Consider the following 20228-nt stretch of genomic DNA (forward strand, 5'->3'; position numbering starts at 1 on the left):
GAGCACTGGAGCCTTCTCTGCTGCTTCCACCTGGTGCTGCAAGAGCTGTGGCTTTAGCTGGGGGCTTGTCTGGGAGGCTAAAATCCCACCTCTGCTTAATGGAGTTGCTCAGGTTTGCTCTCTGTACTGTATTGGAAGTGCCCGTGTTTCCTGCGGAGAGTCCTGAGTCCTTTTGTGCAAAGAAGTGAGCTGAGGTGGTCTTATTTCTGTCGGTGCTTTAATCTGGAGAAGATGCTTTAAGCTTGCTTGTTCATGGGCTGATGGGAGAGCAGCAGAGCGGTGCTGAAGGGTGTCCTGTGCACCTTGCGGTCAAAGGTGCTGCCTGATGCTGTAATGTGACCTGGTGACAGCAGATGGCTCCCAAAGCCCCTCTGGAACCTGGATGGACCCAGGGAGCACAGGCTCTGGCCTGGCTCTGTACAGCCCCGGCGGGCAACGAGCAGCGGCTGAGGGTGGGTGCCTGCGGCAGAAGAACTTGGACAAGACCAGAGGTGCTCCAGCTGGTGTGTCCTGCTGGTGCCCCGCAGGCTAGAGGTCCCCGGTGCCTCCGTATTTGTGTGCATGTGGTAACTTCACTGCAAAACCTGTTAGTGGTACTGCGTAATGCAAATACATAAGTCCTTGTACCAGGAACAGCGTGGCCAGCAGGAGCAGGGCAGGGGTCGTCCCCCTGTGCTGGGCACTGGTGAGGCTGCACCTCAAATCCTGTGCTCAGCGCTGGGCCCCTCACCCCAAGGAGGCCATGGAGGGGCTGGAGCGTGGCCAGAGCAGGGCAGCGAGGCTGGGGCAGGGGCTGGAGCCCAAGGCTGGGGAGGAGCGGCTGGGGGAGCTGGGGGTGCTCAGCCTGGAGAAGAGGAGGCTGAGGGGAGCCCTCATCGCTCTCTGCAACTGCCTGAAAGGAGGCTGGAGCCGGGGGGGGGTCGGTCTCTTCTCCCCAGGAACAAGCGATGGGAGAAGGGGAAATGGCCTCAAGCTGCGCCAGGGGAGGTTTATTAGGATATTAGGAAAAATTTCTTCCCCGAAAGGGCTGTCAGGCCCTGGCCCAGGCTGCCCAGGGCAGGGGCTGAGTCCCCATCCTGGGAGGTGTTTAAAAGCCGGGTGGATGTGGTGCTTAGGGACATGGTTTAGTGGTGGCCTTGGCAGTGCTGGGTTAACGGTTGGACTTGATGAACTTAAGGATCTTTTCCAACGTTAACGATTCTATGATTCTATGAGTCCTCTGCCTTTAGAATAGGGTTGAACTCTTGCCTTGCCTTGCCTTAAGCTCAAGGAATAAAGACCGCACCGGTGCCTACACCCATCTCTGCTCCCCTGTGAGTGCCATCCTGTGGCAAGAACAGGAAAGACTTCAAGGACTGGCAATCTACAGATGGCTACCAGCAGACTCTGCCCAGGGCCAGCAGGAGCAGTTGAGGACTGCAGAGTCTCCAGACACAGTGGTATTGGGTAAACAGCCTGTTTCACCCCAGAGCGGTGTTCCCTGTCTCTCTGCAGAAATGGCAGAGCTGTGGTGGCTGCTCTCCTCCAGGAATAAAGGTCCTGCTGGCTGCCGGCATCTCTGAAGTTTGTCAGCAAAGGGGGCAGCTAACGCCAGAGCAGCGATCAGGCGTCAGCCCTGTGAGCTGCTGCTGGCATCTGGGTAGAGGCTGTAAACACCCCGGGGTTGTGCTTGAGGGCGCGGAGCTGCTGGGGCCGTCAGCCTGGGTATGCCGACATAAGGGGATCTTGAATTCTCTGCGAGCGCTCGCTGCCCTCCTGTGATACCAAGGCCAAGCGAGTCTTGGCTTTAGGTGGTGTGAGGCCAGGAACCGAATAATTCCCACAAGGTCACGTAAGTGAATGCATCCTGTAACTCCCTAATGAGTCAACTCTGCCTCTTACAGATACAGAGGGTTTAAATGATCTGGAAAGCCTCTTGTAGCAGGTAATTTAGAAATGGAATAATGATTAATTAAAAAAAAAATCCTTAGGGGTATTGGGTCTTATATCTTCTATGAGTAGGTGTTGGGCTCTGCATGCCTTCCATACTGCTCAGCTGGGAAGAAAAAAGAATAACCTTTTTCCAGCTGGGGTGGGGCCATAGGGCAGTGTACAAGATGCTGTAAGTGCCTCGGTCTCAATTTGTCAGGTCTCTCCATTTGCTAAAGTGATCAGAGGGAAAGTGGTGAATTTGTTTTTCCCGTGCTCAGTGCTGCTGAGAGGCAAGGACCTTGCTGGCTGGCTCTTTCTGCTGAGTCACAGCCTGCTCGCTGCCTGTGCTGTCCTAACACCCAGGGTGTTTCTGTCTCTGATTTACATCTTTACAGTGCCGCTGGTCTCAGCAGGGGTTACAGGGGTGTATCATGCTCCGGTTGCCTGTGAAAATGAAATGCAAGTTGACTTCAGTTGGAGAGAACTGTGTCTGAGTTGCAAATACGTGCATTCGGTTTCAACTTGTGAGGAACGGAGCCAGCTGAGCTCTAATCCCCTCTCAAGCTGCAAAGTTGCATGCGGGGCCAGAGCCACTGTGGAAGGTTTGCATGAGCCTTGTTCTGGTCCGCTTAGCGCAGGCCTGGGTTACGCCTGCTGTTGCTAACAGTGTACAAGCATGGCTGGGAAAAACACTTGTGTAACGCCCAGCTACCTGCCGCGATCTCCGTGGAGAGGCTTCAGAGCAGGGCGAGGTTATGAAACCCAGCTGGCTCCATGGTCCGATGCCACGTCTGCGTTAGCCGCTGGGCCCTGGGAAGCAAGTCTGGGGGCTGCATCTGCCTGGGGCTTCCTCATTTAGGAGTGAGTCATCCTGTGGTCTATCAGCATGCAATAGCATCTGGAATTGTTTCAGCAAGATCAATCCTATCTCCTTGCTGGAAACCATTTTGAAAGCGATTAGTCCATTTCCTTATTTTTTTTTTTTTTTTAGGTGAACTTTAACAGCCAGGTTGCAAAAGGGATCTGGGTAGTACTGTAATGGAATTAAGCTAGCACAGAATTTGAGTATTTATTTCAGCTAGGACCATTATGGTTTTGCAAAAGCCATCCTTAATCTGAATTAAGTGACTGAAATGAAGCAGCTTTTGGACAGATGAGGCTCTGGGGACATCAGACTTAAAACCACTGTAACCCAGAATTCATCACACAGTTGCATTTCTGCAGGTCAATTCCCACTGCAGGTGAGACATGAGGAATTGTATCCTACCTGCCATGGAAAACCTTGATACAGTTGTGAAGCAAATTGTAAAGCTCACCTGTGAGGAAAATGAGCCCTGTCTTATGGATGAGGGAACAGATATGGAAGCTAAATGCTTAATGCTTTGCTTCCTAAAGGTTTCCTTTATAATTTGATGTTAAAAATAGTGTCTTGTTTCCGCCTAGCAGCAGTATGGGCTGAAAAGAATGGAGGGGAAGAAAGAGCCTGGGCTGAATTAGAATTGTAGGATAAATTCACAGATCCTTTCTCCTATAAACAAAACGACCCTATGAACAAGAAGTGGCCACAAGAGCTCTGTGCGGTAATTAAAGTCTGCCTCAGCTGTCAGCGTGCTGTGTGTACAGGTAAGAAATCTGCCCGCAGAGTGTTGCTCTGCAGTTCCTCTTAGCTGGCGCAAGATCTGTCGATTACCGTGAGCTCATTCCACTTGGGGTCGGAGCACTCAGCTGCGCTTCGGGACTCGGGCTGCTCCAGCAGTTCCCGTAACATCTCGGTATTGCTGCAGCAGCTTCCTGCATCCATCCAGTGCAAACCAGTGCGTGCCTGCCAGCGCAGGGAGCAGAGGTGGAGGGCTGCTGTCCCTGAGATGTAGTACAAAATGAGTGTCTTGCAGCACAGTGGGGCTTTGCATCAAAGGGATGGACCTGCAGCAAGCTTGAGATGCGTGTGTTAAGGTGTGGGGAGTGAGGCACCTGAACAAGGGAGTCTTCTCCCAGTTGCTACCCCTCTGACATGGACGTTCAAATTTTTTGGCCCTGCAGGGTGTTGGTGAGGAGGAGAAGCTGGATGTAGATTTGATTATTTCTTTGCAGTAATCTTGTTTACCAAGAAGATCCATGTGCTTCTGTTTCTCTGAACACAGATGGAATTAAACAGCAAGATGCTGGGTCTTTGCTCATCCTGCCTTAGATAGGACTGCTTATGATACTGAGTATTTTATTTTCAAGTACTGTGCCACCAGGCTTCTGTGGCTGTGCCCTGGGCCAGGACAGGAAGGTGCTCGCTTGTGCGACTGCAATCTTGAGGACTGACTGTGGGGAATCATTGCTGTTTTACCTGAGGCTGGCAGTACTGTGGTCCATCAGCTGATGCATTTAATTCTTGACTAGCCTTTGCCAACACATCCTCTAAATGGCCAGAATGTGGTAAGAGTGGCTGTGCCTGGACATCAGCTGGGACTGCCTAATGATGCTTCCCAGCCCACGATTTCTTGGATCCAAAAGGGACTTGGTGCCTGGTGAGCTGAGAACTCAGGCGGGCAAAGCTGCCTTTTGGTTTCGTTGTCTGTAGATGAAGAAATAGTCCTGTTAGAGGATGCTCTGCTGATTCCAGTCAGTCTTGTGTTCCTGGTACATCTGTACTGCCTGTAGGAAGAGCTGCTGTTCCAGAATTGGACTCTAGCTGCTTGCACTCTTAAGTTCAAATTCAGCTTGTTCCTTGTTGTCTCACAAGCACGGATCCCCTTAGCACTGGAGTATTTATTTTACAATTCCCAAAGCAAGTGGTATTTTTTTTTTTTTTCAAAGAAGATGTGTCTACCCTGGGATAATTCTCCAACCAATTTATAGTGGGTACTTTTTAGCCAATTTAAAAATGGGCAGAGAAGAGCCATTCCCCTGGTTTTAGATGCCTCATCTGTTTCTACTGACCTGGAAAAAACTATCTCAGTGTTGCATGTTCATAAATCCAGTTTTTTTTTCCCCCTCATATACACTTTGTACTTCTGCAGCTATTGATATTGTAGTAAGAGAAGGGCTTTGACTCTCCACGGGACTACAAGACCTTGAGACCTTTATTCCAAACGGAGAGGGACCATCCCTAACCTAGTCTGCTTTTAAAAACCTCTGGTGCTGCAGGTTCCACATCTGTTTCTCTTTTTTTCCCTATTGAGCTTTCCCCTTCGCAGCCTCTGCCAGAAGCCTGTTCTCGGACTGGGCATTTGCCCTCGATTTGCACCTGACTGTTTCTCAGGAAAAACTGAAACCTGGAGCCTGTCTGACAGAAGAACCCTCCTGCAGTTTCTCCACTAAATCCAATTACCAGGGATGGTAACCCTGCAATACAAGGCAGTAATTCCATCAAGGGATCTCCACTGTGTCCATAACACTCCCGAGCAGAGCCAGAGCATCTCGCCGCTTTTCCACGTGGCTGGAAAGGTGGAGGGGGATCTTTTGGGGGATCCTTTGGGAGTATGACTTGTTTCTTCAGCCTCTCCCTGCAGTTCCCATCGCTTCAGGCTGGGTTGTGGGTTCTGTGTTGGGGGAGCCCTAGTGCTCCTTTACACCACTGCCTGCCTCAGGGTGATTAACATGTTCCCTGTTGAATCCATCCCACAGATGCTAATTAAAGCTGCTCACCACTGTTCCTCCACGCGTGCTGTGGAATCCCAGTGCCAATCCATTGTATGTGTAGTTGGAGGTGTGTGGATAATGGCCGCAGAGCTGCAGGCCTTGGGTGGGAGAAGGCTGCTTTCCCTTTGTTAGTGTGGAGCTTACAAGTGGATGAGATTAAACCTGGGTGGCTACATGCTGTAGCTCCTGTCAGGGGCTGGTGAGGAACGTAGGGGGATGCTGTCAGCCGCTGGTGAGCTGTTAGTGTTGTCGTCTCCTTGGGTGTTGAGGGCAGTGGCTGCCAGCACAGCTGGACCTGAGGTGGTGAATCCAGCCCCTGGAGCAGGTGTCTGTGGGGGACGCCTGCACTAAACGTGCAGAACAGGGGAGCCGGGGCTGGGAGAGGCGGTGCCGCCCATCGCCCCCGGGGCTCAGCCCCTCAGGACCCAGCACAAAATGGCGCCGGGGGCGGTCGAGAGGGGAGGGGCGGGGCAGCGCGCGAGCGCCCCCTGCTGGGCGGGGCGGGGCGGCGCCCGCTTCCCGCAGACAAAAGACGACGGCGGCCCCGCCCCCTCCCGCGCTGCGCATGCGCAGGGCCCCGCCGCGCAGAGCGCTGGGGGGGGGGGAAGCGAGCCGCGCCGCGCATGCGTCCTGCGTGCCCCCCCCCCCCCCCGCCGGCTCGGCGAAGGTTCCGGAGCTCGCGCGCGCCCCCCGCCCCGCCCCGCCCCGCCCCGCCCGCGCTGCCGCTGTCAGTCGCCGCCCGGCTCCGGTGCGGACTCCCCTGCAGCGGCAGGTAGGGGCACGGCCTCGGGCCGGCGGGGAGGGGGGCCTGGGGGAGGGGGGTGCTGCACGGCCGGACCCCCCTCTCCCCGCTCTACCGGCGCTGCGTTTTGCCGTCCCCACGCCAAAGGCGTGAAACGGGTGGAGAGAAAAAAAACCAACCAAACCCAGAACCCCAAATCCAGCCATTTCAGCCCCAAAAATCGCCGCGGAGGGGCGTGTCACCCCCGGTGCCGGTTTGCCCGGGAGGCCGCCTCGGCAGCCCGGCGGTTGCAGCAGTGCGAGGGGCGTCCCCTGCGGCAGCGCTGCCGCCCGGCTGCAGGTGCGCGGCGGGGCGGGGTGGCCGGTGGGGAGGGAGGCAGGCAAGGGGGCGGATTTTGGTGTTTTTTTTTTTTTCTGCCCCTTTTTCGCCGTTGTTTTGCCCCGTTCCCTGCGGCAGGTGGGGCCGGGGGCTATGCCGGCGGGGCTGCGGCAGGAGGGGTGGGCAGCGCCTTCCCGCCCCGGCGCGGTGCCATCTTCTGCAGCCGCCCTCGGGGAGGGAGGCTGGGGGCAGCTGTAATTAAAAAAGATAAATTAATCAATAATAGAAAACCATGAGGAAAAGGCGTTTCAGAAAAGGGAGCTGTCCACGCCCAGCCTGAAATTTGGGGGTGGCAAGCGTTATTGAGGTCAGGGCACCCTGGAGTTGCCTTTGTTGCATCCCCTTGGTGCCCGGCCAAGGGATTCTGATATTAAAGGTTAACAGCGCGGTTGCCCAAGGTGGGTTCCTGCGCTGTTAAACCCCGGGTGTTTTCCAGCCGGGCTGGGGATGCTGGTGCCGAGCCCTGTGGGTTTGGGGCTGGGGTGGTGCTTCTTGGCGTAACCGGTGGTGTCAGTGGTCCCTGGATGTGCCTCACACCTCGCAGCCATCCCTGTGTTGTGCTGAAATTGCCCCCTTGATCCCTTTCATTAGCCTCCTTCCGTGCTGCCTGTTCTTTCTTGTCCTAAAATCTCCCCAGGCAGGGCGTGGGGCTGGTCTGGGGTTTGCCTTTTTTCCTTTAGTCGATGGGTATTTCTTCATTTTACGTCTTAACTTCATGGATGTGAAAAGGGAAGTTTCCTCGCTAGGTGTTTCCAGGCACGCTGCGTGGCACACCTGCCCTGCTGGCTTGGAGCAATTAAACCCGTAAGGAGTAGAAACAGCTTACTTCAGGGGAGAGATGGAGATTTCTGCCTGCATCCCAGTCTGCTGTGTTAGCAGAAGGGAGGATTCGGTTAGGAAAGATGATTTTTTTTTTTTTTTAACACCTCGAAATGCAATCCTGTTCTTCGTTCGCAGAGGGCAGCTGCCATCACTTTAAAGGGAGTTTCTCCTTCCATTTGCTGGTGGTACCACCACGCGAGGTGCAGCTCCATTTGCAGCGAGAGGCTGGTCTTGCTTAGAAACGGGCTTGCTGGAACGAGCAGCTGAGATGAGCTAAGCTGTCACTTCAGCAATTTGTATGCAGCCTATTCCTGAGCTGCCCTGCGTTTATCTGCGTGGATGTGGGCAGATGTCTAACGCGTGTCTGAATGAGTGGAACAAAATTCACTACTGAGAATCACTAATTCGTTCTGTCGAGCAATGGCTGCCCTTACATCCAATAAAGGGCTTTTACCTTTGCTGCCAGTACATCAGATTTGGAGTGTTTAATGGTTTTCCTTGTGCCGTTCAAATTTTTTGCATTTTTTTCTCAAGGTGGTCAATCAAAACAGCTCTCAGTTGGGTATTTACAGGCTGCTCTTGAGAGAAGGAATGTTAAAATCTTATTCTCTCTAGAAATGAGAAATAGTCTAACCCAGTTACACTTTGTTCCATCTTGATATGCAAAATGCTTGTTTTTTCCCCTAAGATGTGCAGCTAAGGAGAAAAGCAAGGTGCTGGCTGACTTAACTGTAGCGCATGGAGGTTTTCCAGGCAGATAATTCACACCCGATGGTGTTGCATGTTCCTATTCTTGCTCTAGATAGCATAACGATGTCTGGAAGGAGGTGTATGGCTGTGGCATGCTTCCCCAGTGCTAGCAGAGGTACCTCATGCTGCTGAATGCCCTTGGAAAGGAAGGCTTGTGGAATTAAGATGCAGGTGGGGTTTGTTTTGTGAGACCCAGCTCTTGTGCTCTGGGGAAATGTGATGCCTGTCCCACGGGTTGGTTGCTTGGGTCTCCATCCTCCGTAAGGCTTGATTGCAGCATGAGAGGATCTTGGGACAGCTGGGTCTTGAACACGTAGAGCTTAAAATGAGCTCTGTTTGGTTTAAGAGGTTATTAGGCCATTACTGTGTGCATGGAGGTGTGCAGTGGGTCTGTCTTGCACAGCAAGATGGCCAGAAGTTGACCCTTGAGAAATTTGAACTAAATCAGCTCTGCCTGGTTTAAGGAGTGAAAGTGTGAGCGTGGTTGTCATCGTTTGAAGCCCTTAAACGAAGACTCTGTTTCTCTCTAAAAGAGGACCATTTGTTCAGCCCTGCTCCGGAACAGCTCATTGCTGACGTGCAGCTTTCAGGTGAATTTGTTGCAACGGTCCCATCTGACATGAACATGAGACACATGGAGATGTGGTCTCTGCCTGGGAGAGCAAGGCTCTTAGCTGCTCTGGAAGGGGCAGATGGCATCACAGAGAAGATATGGATATTTAGCTTTCATCAGCTGGGATTAACTGAGATGAGGACAGAAGTGGCAGGACCTCTGTGTGCCCTGTGGGGAGCTCCCATGGAGAGGAGATGGGTCCAGTCCCTTCAGGTGACAATATGCAGGTGACAAGTGCAGTAGTATGGGCTTTGTGTCTCTCCCGCCCTCCCTCATTACTCGCCCTTTTCAAGTACTGTGTTAAGTATTTACGGGTCAGGCTTCTAATTTGGTCTTCCTCACCCTGCATCAGTTCCTCTGTATCGCCTTGCTGCCCTCTGCTTCCAGCCTCTTTCTTCCCAAGGCATTTCATTCAAACTGTCCCATTCCCTCTGTGCTTAGTAAACTGCGGTTTCAGCAGGACCCAGCTGGACCAAGTAAACATACTTATCCGTCGTGAACAAGTAGTGCTGCAGCTCTCTCATTTCCTTCCCAAAAGCCATGGGAAGTCTGCTCTGTGGGCCAGGAGAGCACTCCTCATGGGATGAAAACGAGGGAGATGTATGTGTCAGGGACACTTGCAGCATGCCAGTAAGGTGGGTGTCTTAATCTTCCGCCTTTCATGTTCCTCTGCTTCATTTCGAAGAACTGTATTCTTCATTGCATGCTTGTTGATCTGCATTGTATCACTGTCTTTTTTCAGGGTTTTGCCAGCCATGGGATTTGGAAGTGTTTGGGTACCACCTTGCTCCTTGCATATTTGCTGGGACTTAGCTGTGCGGTACTTACTGTGTAGTAGGGGGAGTAGAGCAAATTGCTCCTTGATGACATTTAAATCCTCATTTAGAAGCTGGGCTCTGCATCATCATGGGGCTGTTAGAAACAGCTGGGGAAAGCCACGTTGAAAATGCTTTTGAGATGGTGTCTCTGCCATTTCTTCTGAAAGCCTGTGTTCATCAGCATGGGAGTAGCAAATTGTCCTGACGCTTACAGCAACACAACTGTAAGCGCTTTGCCTGTCGGAGTGTCTGTGTGTGCCTGTACGGGCGTTTGGCGTTGCCGTTTGAGGTGCGGGTGCTGGGGTGTGTCTGCGTCCAGACTTTAAGACAAATCCCTTTTGGTTTGCGAAGCGTTGAAAATTGGATCATGAAGCAGCGTCTGAGGGGAAGTGCTGAGGGTGGCCGTTCCCTTTTTTCCCAATAGGAACGCTATTCAAAAGCTGGAAGAAAGCTGTAGATTTGAGTTTGCCGTGAGCAGAATAAGCTTATTTTGATGAGGCTTGGTTGTTGTCTCTGCGTCTTTTGAGGGAGTGCTGCTAATTTAGCTGTAGCAAAGCTCTGACACTTGATGAATTAGTCAAGAAGGAATCAGGGCGCTGGCTTCCACCCAGCTCCCAGTATTTTCCAGTTTGCTTAGAGTGCTGGTTGATGAGGTCAGTCGGCTAGTAGGTTGGCTTATTGCTTCCTAGGCTGTGTGCTGGCTGTATGTAGGTGTGGGGCTGGACTGTGAGAGTTGGAAGCTCGTAGTGAAGTGCCCTGGACTTGTGACAGACTCATGGGTCCTTCATCTGGGTGATGCTGAGAGGGTGCGTGGTGCGTCAGGGCTGTCTCTGGAGCTGCTGGAACATGGCACAGGTTTAGGAGGGTCGTGGCTCTGCACGCAGGTAAAGCAGCCAGCCACTGAACAACAGGGACGTGTTGTGCTCTCTGGGTACACGGCTTGTTCTAAGGTCTGCAGACCTGTGTAGTCTGTGAAAAAGCACTGTGAGCCCTTGCAAAAGCAAAATGGACCTCTCTAGCTGTATTAGGACAGCTGAGAGTGTTAAACAAAACCAGTGATGATTGTTTCCCTTGTGTATCTGCCCCTTAGCCAGCTGGAGGGGGAACCCCAGCCTCGGTGTCTTGGTTATTCCCAGCCTCTGTTCAGAGACGCACCAGCTGATGTCTTGGGAGGCCAGCAGCCCTCGGAGGACCTCTCACTGGTACTGCAGTTGCATCAGAGCTGGGCTGGCTTTCTAGGTTTTTCTGCCCATCCAGTGTAATCTCTGCTTTCTACCTCAGGAGCTTTGCTTGCTTAACCATGGTGTTTAGACTCCAGAGGTGGGCTGGCATGGTGTCTGGTGCTCACCCCAAGGGCATGTCCTTGTAGTTGGGGGTGCTCATCAATAAAGCAGGCGGTGCTGTAATGCACGGGTTGCTGGCAGGGCTCTGCCTACCTGTGGACACAGAAAAGAAAGGAGGTAATTGCAGAAGTTACTTGAGCTGGATTGCTAATCCTTGCAGAGATGTTCCCACTCATCTCAAACCAGTCCTGGGAAGAGTATTAGGGTGAGTGATCCTGGACAGAGGTCGGTGGGCTGTTTGGTGGCAGGCAGCCCTGCCCAAACCTTGCAGAGCACCAGGCTGGCTCAGCCTTGCCAGAGGTGCAGCCCTCCCTTTGGATCACTGCTGCTTCTTGGAGATGAGTGGTGGAGTGTCTGCTCTGGGCAGCGTTGCTCCTGCCTGCCTTTTTACATGAACAGCCCTCGATGCCAAGCTGTCTTTGCATATCACCCCAGGATGTGGTGGGTATAGCAGAGAACTGTGGCTCTTGTGTGGTTTTTAAGGTGGGCACAGCTCTGGTGTGAGGGACTGAAGGAATCTCTGAATCTCTTCTTGCAGCAGGATGGATCTCCTCCATCTGTGAGCTGGAGCTTTGTTTCGCACTGAAATCTGCCGGTTGTAGGCTGTTTTTTAAAGTGCCTGTGGAAAGCATATGCAGTTTACACCAGAGTCTGGAGGAGATGTATCTGTGCCTTTAGGCTTGAGTGGATTTTCATTGCAAGTCTAATGAGCCCTTCATGCTCCTCAGAAATCAAGCCACTGATTTTTCTCTTTCCCTTCCAAGCAGTCCGATTAGTAAAGGCAGTCATTACATGTGGTGTGGCTCCTGTTTTCAGTGTCTTGTCTTTAAATATCCAAGGAAAGGGAGCACCGGGGGATACCTTCTGTTACGCTAAAAGGATTATCGCTGCAGTTGGGCTCATTATTTCCATCTTTGCAGCCTCCCCGCTGTACCTGCCCTGACCTCTCTTAGAGCAGATCCCGTATCACTGTCTGTCCATCTTTGCCCCTATGCCCTCCCTCAGTACTCTTGAATTGCTTTGGAGTGGTTGGTGGGCTTGCACCTGATGTAATTTCAGATGGATTTCATCAGTGTGTCAAGTCACTTGCTGCAGAATGAAATTCCTTGAGGTGTTTGTAAATGGCTCAAAAAATCTAAAGAAGCCTCTCCCGTGCTCCTTGAACGCATCCAGCTCAGCAGCGTGCATGTTTGTGCTGGCCTGGAGATCTGTTTTTGAGGTAAATCAACTGTCTTCCATACGTTGGAAAGAAGCGTTTGCTGAGATGCCCTTTTGAAGTTGAAATTGGAGAAGTAGGGGGTGTTCAGAGTGGTGAAATTCTTCCCTGCCTAAGAAACGTTTCATTTTTTATTTGATCAAAGCTTGACTTAGGTCCTGGGTGTGTTGACTTGGTCTTGCCATGAAGGTGTGTGTGTCTTGCTCACAAGCAGCTCTGCTCGCTCTTTCTCTCAAATGTCATTTCATGGGTGCAGGGAACACATCTGGCCAGCTGTGCACGTTCTCGGTTGAGTTGAGGGCAGAGCAGGTCTGTCACAGTCAAGATGAGAGGAAAAGTGATGGGCAAGCAATGTTTTTCTTGGCTGGCTGCTGTGGCTTGGTATGTCCAGGTAGCAGGGCGAATCTTTGGCAGAGGGTGAAGGGGATTATTCCCCAGTGGGGAGTGGGGAGCGCAGCGACCACGTGAGCTCTCATCAGCCTGAGATGCAGCAAGATGTGAGTGGAAGGGGGACAAGAAGGGGGTCAAAGAGATGGAGTAAAGCTAACTGAGGGCTGAGGGGATACATGCATACTGTCTTCTCCCTGCGTCCCTGTCCTGGGAAGGGGCTGTTGGACCTCAGTGGCTGGAGGTACGGTAGTGGGAGGGCTTTGGGAGTGGCGATCAGCAGCGTGTCTGCACAGCAGCGTCAGAACTGTGTGTCCAGGCTGAAAACTTGCTTGCGCTGGGCTTATAGGTGACAAAATGTTCCTGTCCTGGTTTGCAGGGCTCAAGGAGGGTGTGTTCATTGTGTGGTTAGTTTGAGGACATAGCGATGATAGAAGAGGTGTGCCGGAAGAGACTTTCCTAAGAGAAGGGATAATCCAGCGGGATGAGCTTCCCGGAGCTTGGTTTGTAGCTTTAGCCTTTTGTGAACTCTCAGGGTTACGTGTCAGTGCAGGCTGATAAGAGGAGCCTCTCTGTAAAAATGCAACTTTCATCTGAAAGCGTACTTCACTTCGGTATGGTCAGAAGTAACGGAAACCTAAGAGATGTAAATGTGTCTCATGTTCCTTCCCTAATGCTGACCCACCTTGTACAAAGTGCTGACTAGCTCCATGCAGGTGCTGACTATTTTATTACCCTCCCACTGCAGATCCTGGATGTGATGGGCTAAGAGCTGCTGGGACTGAATTACCTTTGTGGTTTAAGGTGAGACCTGTGGTGAAGCTGGCTTGTGTGGTTGTGTTACAGAAGTGGAGCTTCACGTGCTCTCTGCCGGTAGCTGTAGCTTGTGGTATCAGACCTCAGGTGTTAGTGAGCCCAAAGCTGGGATTTAATCCAAAGTCCGAATTGCCTTTTGTGGTTCATTTTCAGCTCCCACTTGCTTTGAATTCAAGGGCAGACTTTACCCTAAGCAAATTCTGCGCTCTGAAGTTACTCCTTTATATGTAGTTTTACCTACTGCCTCATCAGCATGACAAATGATGCTGCCCTGGAGCTAGCTGGAGGGGTTTCTAGAAGTAGCTTTTAACAATGGACATCTCCAAATTGGACAGAAGACTACATGCTTTTCCCTTGGCATCTTCTGGTGTAATAATGGAGAGCCTGGTAGGCGTATATAGGCAGAAGTAATAAATGTTGCTGTTGGGTATAAAAAGGAAAGCAGTTAAAAAGTCCAGCTAAAGATCTACTGCTCGAGCTGTCGCGCTGCTTGTAGTCGCTGCCCATCAGTAAGCAAGAGAACAGATTCAGAAAGGGTGGGACTAAAATGAGGGTATTGGACCTGTGCTGTGACAAAGGGAGTGACTCTCTGGGGCTTGCAAAGACGAGACTTGCAGGGGTTGCGGTGGTGGACGCATGATTGGAAAAAAGGGCAACTGTGAGCTGGAGAAAGGAGTTGACCACGATGCTCCCGGGTTTTTTTCTCATCCTGAGCAGTGGGTGTGCCTTGGGCACCTGCCAAATCCAAGCACCATGTGCACATGTGGGCATGCTGTCCTGTCTCCTTTCCTTTCTCATCAGTCTTCCCTGTTCCTGTCCTCTTTCCCTTTCATTTTAAATCTTGCCTGGCAGACCCAGACCCATGTTCTTCTGCAGTGCCCCTAGGAGCCTCTTCACTGAGGCAGCCAGTGCTTGCCTGGCCCTTGCCCTGGGTAAGAGCTCAGCAGCTGGCCTTGCTGAGAGCAAGATGGGGCCCAGCACCCTGCAGGATGTACTGGGCTTCCAGCATTGGGAACCTCTCATCTGCAGCACTGCTGAGCTGTCATCACTGCATCCTTATTTTGTGGTTTTGTAGCCTACTTTGCATAAGTTTTGCCTTTCCCCTATTTTAGTGTTGGCTGAATTACCTTGCCAGCTCCTCCCTTCCCCCAGGTTCCTCCAGGCGAGAGGGGAAGAGAGTCATGAATACTGTTTAATGTGAAGGCACTTATTAATGCTTAATCTCTCAAAAATGTCACTGCTTTTATTGTGTCTAATAATAGGGTTTATTGTCACGGCTGTCTGAGGGCCGTGCTCAGCTCCAAAGCATGTTTCATTAGTTATTTGTTGCTCATGTACTCCCCTTATGGAGGGGTTTTTGACTCCATGCATTTGTTTGCTGTATCAACATCCAAGAACCTCTTGGCGCTTAAGTTCTTAAATGGAAGAGTCCTGTACTGTGGTCATAGCCGTGTCTGTGTGCAGATGAAAAGCACCTTACCAGTGCTCGTGGCAAAATAGCTCGAAATTGCCTGGGTGAAATACTAGAAAGTCCTCATTAGCAAGAAGGAGCTGGGCATAGCTGGGTGATGCTGAAGGGAGATCAGCGTGTGTAAAATGAGTTTTGGAACTGAGTAAGGATTGCAAGGCATTAAAGTCCTGTAGTCTGCGGAGAGAGAAATGCCCTGAACGCTTCCCATCTACGAAAATGGGCAGTTCTGTAGGACGTAAAGACAGGGTAAAGCTGTCTGGCTGCAGTGGGGTTTGCTTCGCCGCTGCCTGATGCCAGCGTCTCCACCAGCAGTAGGCTGCTCTCTGCCTCCCTCGGTAAGGAATGACAAAGCGCTGTGGCTCTAGGTGTGGTCAGAGCCTCTTCAAATAGTCTGTCTCTCTTCATGCACTGCAATAAAAAGCAGCACTACTGAAATACCGGCAATCCTGTTTATTCCAGCCTTTGTATTAGTGATTTAGAGGGCCTGTGACCTTACCAAACATGAATGGATCCCTCGTAACCTGAGACCAGGAGCAATATTATTTTAAGCAAGAAGTAAGGCTCTGAAGCAGGCTGTCCTTTTATACATATCATATGTGTGACGGCAGAGCTGCATTTAGAGCTGAAAGGGGATAAAATCCCCGAGGAGACTGATTACACCTCATTTATTTTTAACAAATGTAGTGGGGAAGATTGAGCCTGCATTCCTAGACTTGGGGCAGTCTTAAATTCGGACAATTTCTACTCTTCATCCCTGTGGAAAGGAAGATGGGCACCAGCTGGGCTTCCATCTAATTCCTGGGGAGGGTGAAATGCATATGGATTCTGATTTTTTTTAAACTTACTCCTCCTTTAGCCTTTGGGTTGGGAGGGGAAATAATGGTTTTACAACTCTTTGGCTGAATTTATGGTCTGGGTTCCCATGTGGATTGTCACTATTCACGCTGCCTGCATCTGCTTTTTGTTGCAAATCTGCTCATTGGCTTGATAAAACTAGAATCAAGGCAAGACAGATTGCTACCTGATTGTCATCCCGAGTGGCCCAAACTGTGTATAATTTGTATAATTGTTTATAAAGGTTTTTATTTGCTGTTCATCCTTACTTGAAAATCCTTGTTTGTCTTGTGCCTCACAGCATGGTTCAGACCATGCTCCCTTGTTACGAAAAATAAAGGTAGAAATGCAGCTTCTGCTGGGTTTTTGTTTTAGAAGCAAGAGCTCTGGCTCTCAAATTCTGCTGACTTGTGCTGGGTATTGGGAGACACTACCGTCTCCCACTGCACCTCTCACTTGCTCTTCGTGGCATGGGGTACGAACCTCGGAGCTAAAACAGTGCCCTTGGTGGAACTGCGGCAGCCCACGAGCAGTCTGTTGGGGACCGCGCTCCCTGCGACTGGGGCAGCAGCTTCCCTTGCGCAGAGAGGAGTGAACCTGTTGGTGTGCCCACCCATTTCCCCATCGCTCGCTGACTTGGCTGGCGCATCCCAGTCCTCTCCGTCAGGAGTTGACTGATGTGCTCATCCCTAGGCTCTCCTCTCCTCCTGATGGTTTGTTTTTTTTTTTTTTTTTCTTGAGCTCCTCCAGATTAGGATTTTTTTTCTGCATTTATCTTCTTACTGCCCCTTCTGACACAGATTTAATAAAAAAATGCTGCTTTTAGTTTTTAATAAATACTGTTGTGAACATTTTGAGGGAACAGTGTTTTTTATGCTGTTATGCAATAACACGACAAGGGAGATGTAAGCGTGGCAGAAGTGCTTGATGAATGTCCTATTGTTTGTGTCTTTTGGCCTTAAAAAAAAAGTAGACATTTAGGAAACACATTCTGGCTTTTGACCTCATCTGAAGTGTCTCTTAGTCATGAAAAGCAAAAATAATGCAGAAAAGCTAGACAGAAGCTAAAATTGCCTTCTCTGAGCCTTGTCTTTTTGCACAGCGACTGCTGGGATGAGGACAAGTCCTGCTAAAGCCCCAAAAGGTTGCGAGATCTGGCATGTTTGTTTCTTTCTAGGGTAAGAAAGCAGTGTGTCAAGAATGCATGACTGTCTCCTTCCCCTGTGTTTATAGAGAGACCTTCCCGATAAGGCAACCTGCTGCGTCCCAGCGCTGTCAGTCATCTTTGGGGTGCTGGAACTGGACACTATGGGGCCAAAGGGTATTTGGTGCCCAGTTTGGGTATCAAGTGGCTAAAAGTAATGGCTTGGTGAAATAAGCACTGTGGGCAAACTCTGCAGCGATGGTTCGTCACAGGAGTGCGTAGAGACCTGTATTCCTACTGCAGTGGTAAGCTGTGGTTTTTCAGGCAAGCTGGTAGTGCCTGTTCCTGCGTGCGTGTGTCTGAGATGCTCGCCCTGGGCTCTGCACGCTTGGAACCTGTAGAAGTAAAATAGCACTCCCTAAGAAAACTCCTCTGACTTGGCTTCTTCCCTAGGACAGGCTTTCTGTCGCCGCAAGAGCGATGCCAGCCACAGCGGTGTGGCAGTAGTTGGAGCAGATGGTGCTGTTGTCATCATTTTAATTTCTATCCATGTGTTGAAACAGCTCAAAATAACTTAAGAAGTGAAGGCCCAATCTGAGAAGATACGTTGAATGTTTTCCTTGCTCTGAGAAAATCTCCTGCAACGTTAGCATCCACAGCACTTTCCTGGTTCTGTCCCATCCACTCTGACTAGGATCACTTGCATTTGTAGGCTAGAGCTGTGGCATGAAGAATCTTTTCTATTTAATATCTTCATTACTGTGGTAGCATTGAATATTCACAGAACTTCTGTCAGGGTGCAGCAAATGTTGTCAGCACTGTGAAATCAAAGAAGGAGAAGAAGCTGAGATCAAAGTAAGCAATAAACACATACCTTGCATCTTGACAGCATCTTTTTCAGGCCGGAGGCAAAACCTGGAGGGGCTCAAGGTGCAGCTGGATGGTGGCTGGTGCTGGCACTGCCGCAGCGCTGGCTTCCCGTGCTTTCCCCCTCTGCTCCATTGGTGCTCCAAAGCTGGGGTGAGATGACCCTTAGCACTACTGTCACACACAACTTCTGCTTGTGAGGGGTTCAGTTTCTGCTGGTTTAGTGCCTTGAACCACCTGCCGGTGGGGTGTCAGAGCAGTGCTGGTGGTGTAAGGAGTAAGGGTGCGACCAAGCAGTATGGTCTGAGCCTGGCTTGTTGAATTGCAGCCTTGCTCTGCTCAGTTTTGAGGTAGGGGCCTCAATCTTTGGATCTCTCCGCAATCAAAACATTGTTGCTCTGAGGCCAAGGTATCTACTTTTTTCATCACGTGTTTTGGGCCCTTCCTGTGGTGCTGCACTGAATGCACACGTTACCAGCTTGGTTGCGGTAGAAGACAATAGCAGGCACCCAGATCTTCAAGTCCGTTTACAGGTGTAAGCAAAGTTTCCTTCTCATTAAATTCTCTTAATTTATGAGGCTTCTGGTTGCACATTGCTCTCTTCTTCTCAGTGTCAGCATCCTTTGAGCCTAGCACCAGACACAGCAGCATCGTCTGCCTTTGCACATAGAGAGGTAGGGGAAGGAAGCTGGTGTGCAGCCTGCTCGCTGCTTGCGCTGAGGCCAGCTGGCTTGAGCAGCTCCTGGAAAGTGCAGGACGTGGCCCTTCCCAGCGCAGGAAGGCCTAATCCTGCTTGTGTGTCCCTGGGGGCCCTGGCTCTGTGGTGGCTGTTGTCTCCTGCAGCAAAGAAAGAAAAGATTCATGGGACTGGCAGGAAGGCGGCTGAGTACTGCAGGGGGTTTCTCTCCTTGCAGTGGACTCTGCAATTTTTGCACTTAAATGCCAGACATTTAACTTAAACTCTTCAATGCAGAGTGTGCCGATGGTGTGTCCGCTCTGCAAATGGCTCAGGGCTTGTACTTTATCCCATGTTCACACCAGGTTTCAGACATTTCTCTAGCCCGTGGCTCCGGTGCACCAAATGGATGCTGTTGTACGTGTGCCACTACAAAAGCCTGCGGAGAAAAGAAATTAGCAGAGCTTTGGTTCTCGCACTGGCAGTCGTTTCTGCTGGGTCCTACAGCACGCGGCTGTGCTGCAAAGCAGTAGGTTGTAAAATGGAGACGGTGCTGGAGAGCTCACGTGAAGATGAACAGCAGAGGTGCTTTCAAGGAGTCGCTGTTCACTGACCTGCTAGAAACGCCTTTATCTGGCGCTTCGGTGGATGACGTCCCACACCTGCTAGGTGGAGTGGGCGCCCGTCTGAGAGCTCGGCTCCACACTGCCTCGTCAGCCAGCATGGGTGTTTTCACCCTCCTGTTTGTTTGAGTGTGTTTGGTGTCTGGCTGGCTAATAAAGAGCGAGTTTTGGGTTATTTTTCAGCTCTTTGGTGACTGAATTGCCTTTCAGGAGCTCTGCCTGGGAACCCAAGAAGGGTGTGACAGTTCTCAGTGCCCTCCCAAATTGGCTGTGTTCAGGAGAATGGGGGTGATCCTGTACCTGTCAGCCTTTCCCTGCCCTGGGATGTGTTGTGGTACCCACTGGAGCATGAAATAAGTCCTGTCGGTTTGTTTCTGACCTCATATTAATGAAGAAAATTGTGATAACCATGAGAAACTGCTGGCCACACTAAGAGTCCTGCTTGCGGTAGATTGCAAGCATCCACAGACCAGATGAGCCCTGCCAGGCTCCTTTTACCACCAACTGCTGTGTGAAAGGGACCTTCCTCGACTGCTTATCATGGGAACATCCCTTGTAATTGCTCCACGTGAGCGACAGAGAGGAGTGCAGCAGCCGTCAGTTAGTGGGGATGGATGTCTGTTTTTCTTTCTTCAGGCAGTGCAATCCCTCAGGAAAGCAATTTCTTCCTCCTCACAGTGTAATTTGCCAGCCAGGGTGAAGGAGGCTTTTGACGGGGCAGAACAGTGTCGTGCTGTGAACTCCTAATTCGTTAAGACTGCAGCAGCATTTTCGGGAACTTTTCTTGCCTCTTTTCTCTCTTCCCATCCGGGCACACATTAGCATTACTTTTCTGCTATTGCTGGAGGGTAACGTGCTAAGAACACGCTGACTTGGGTGCTGTGCTGCCTTCCCTGCTGGATTCTTTTCGGGGGCAGCGGGCAGCCCGGGAGAGCAGCTCCTCCCAGCAGCCGGTGAGGCTGTCCGAGGACTTGGCCGTACTGTCATGTGTAAGCAGTTCAGCCACATCTCGGCATGCAGCGTGGCCTTTGAAAGGCAGTGCAGGGGAAATATTAGGCTTCCACCATTTTCTGTTAAGTGAATAATGACTGGTACAAGCCTGCATGCTGGTGAGCCTGCCTTCAAACCTGCAGCAGCAGGGAAGATGCTCTGATTTCCAGCGGGTTGGGCTGAGCCTGGGATGGGAA

General features: G+C 51.1%; 1 protein-coding gene across 28 annotated transcripts in view; it reads left to right on the forward strand.

Moving 5' to 3' along the window:
- Positions 1-1807: 1807 nt before the first annotated feature.
- MAPT (microtubule associated protein tau) overlaps positions 1808-20228 on the forward strand; it is a 57433-nt gene continuing 39012 nt past the window's right edge. For 14 of the 28 annotated variants that reach the window (XM_087770466.1, XM_087770478.1, XM_087770479.1 and 11 more), the window contains exon 1: positions 6208-6313. The gene's annotated coding sequence lies outside the window, so the exon portion shown is untranslated. The other 14 variants (XM_087770467.1, XM_087770485.1, XM_087770470.1 and 11 more) reach the window with 12 other exon arrangements.

Source organism: Nipponia nippon, unplaced genomic scaffold, assembly GCF_047370975.1.
Source record: "Nipponia nippon isolate SJK-2023a ecotype South Korea unplaced genomic scaffold, ASM4737097v1 scaffold_32, whole genome shotgun sequence".
In the NCBI taxonomy this organism is placed as follows: Eukaryota; Metazoa; Chordata; class Aves; order Pelecaniformes; family Threskiornithidae; genus Nipponia; species Nipponia nippon.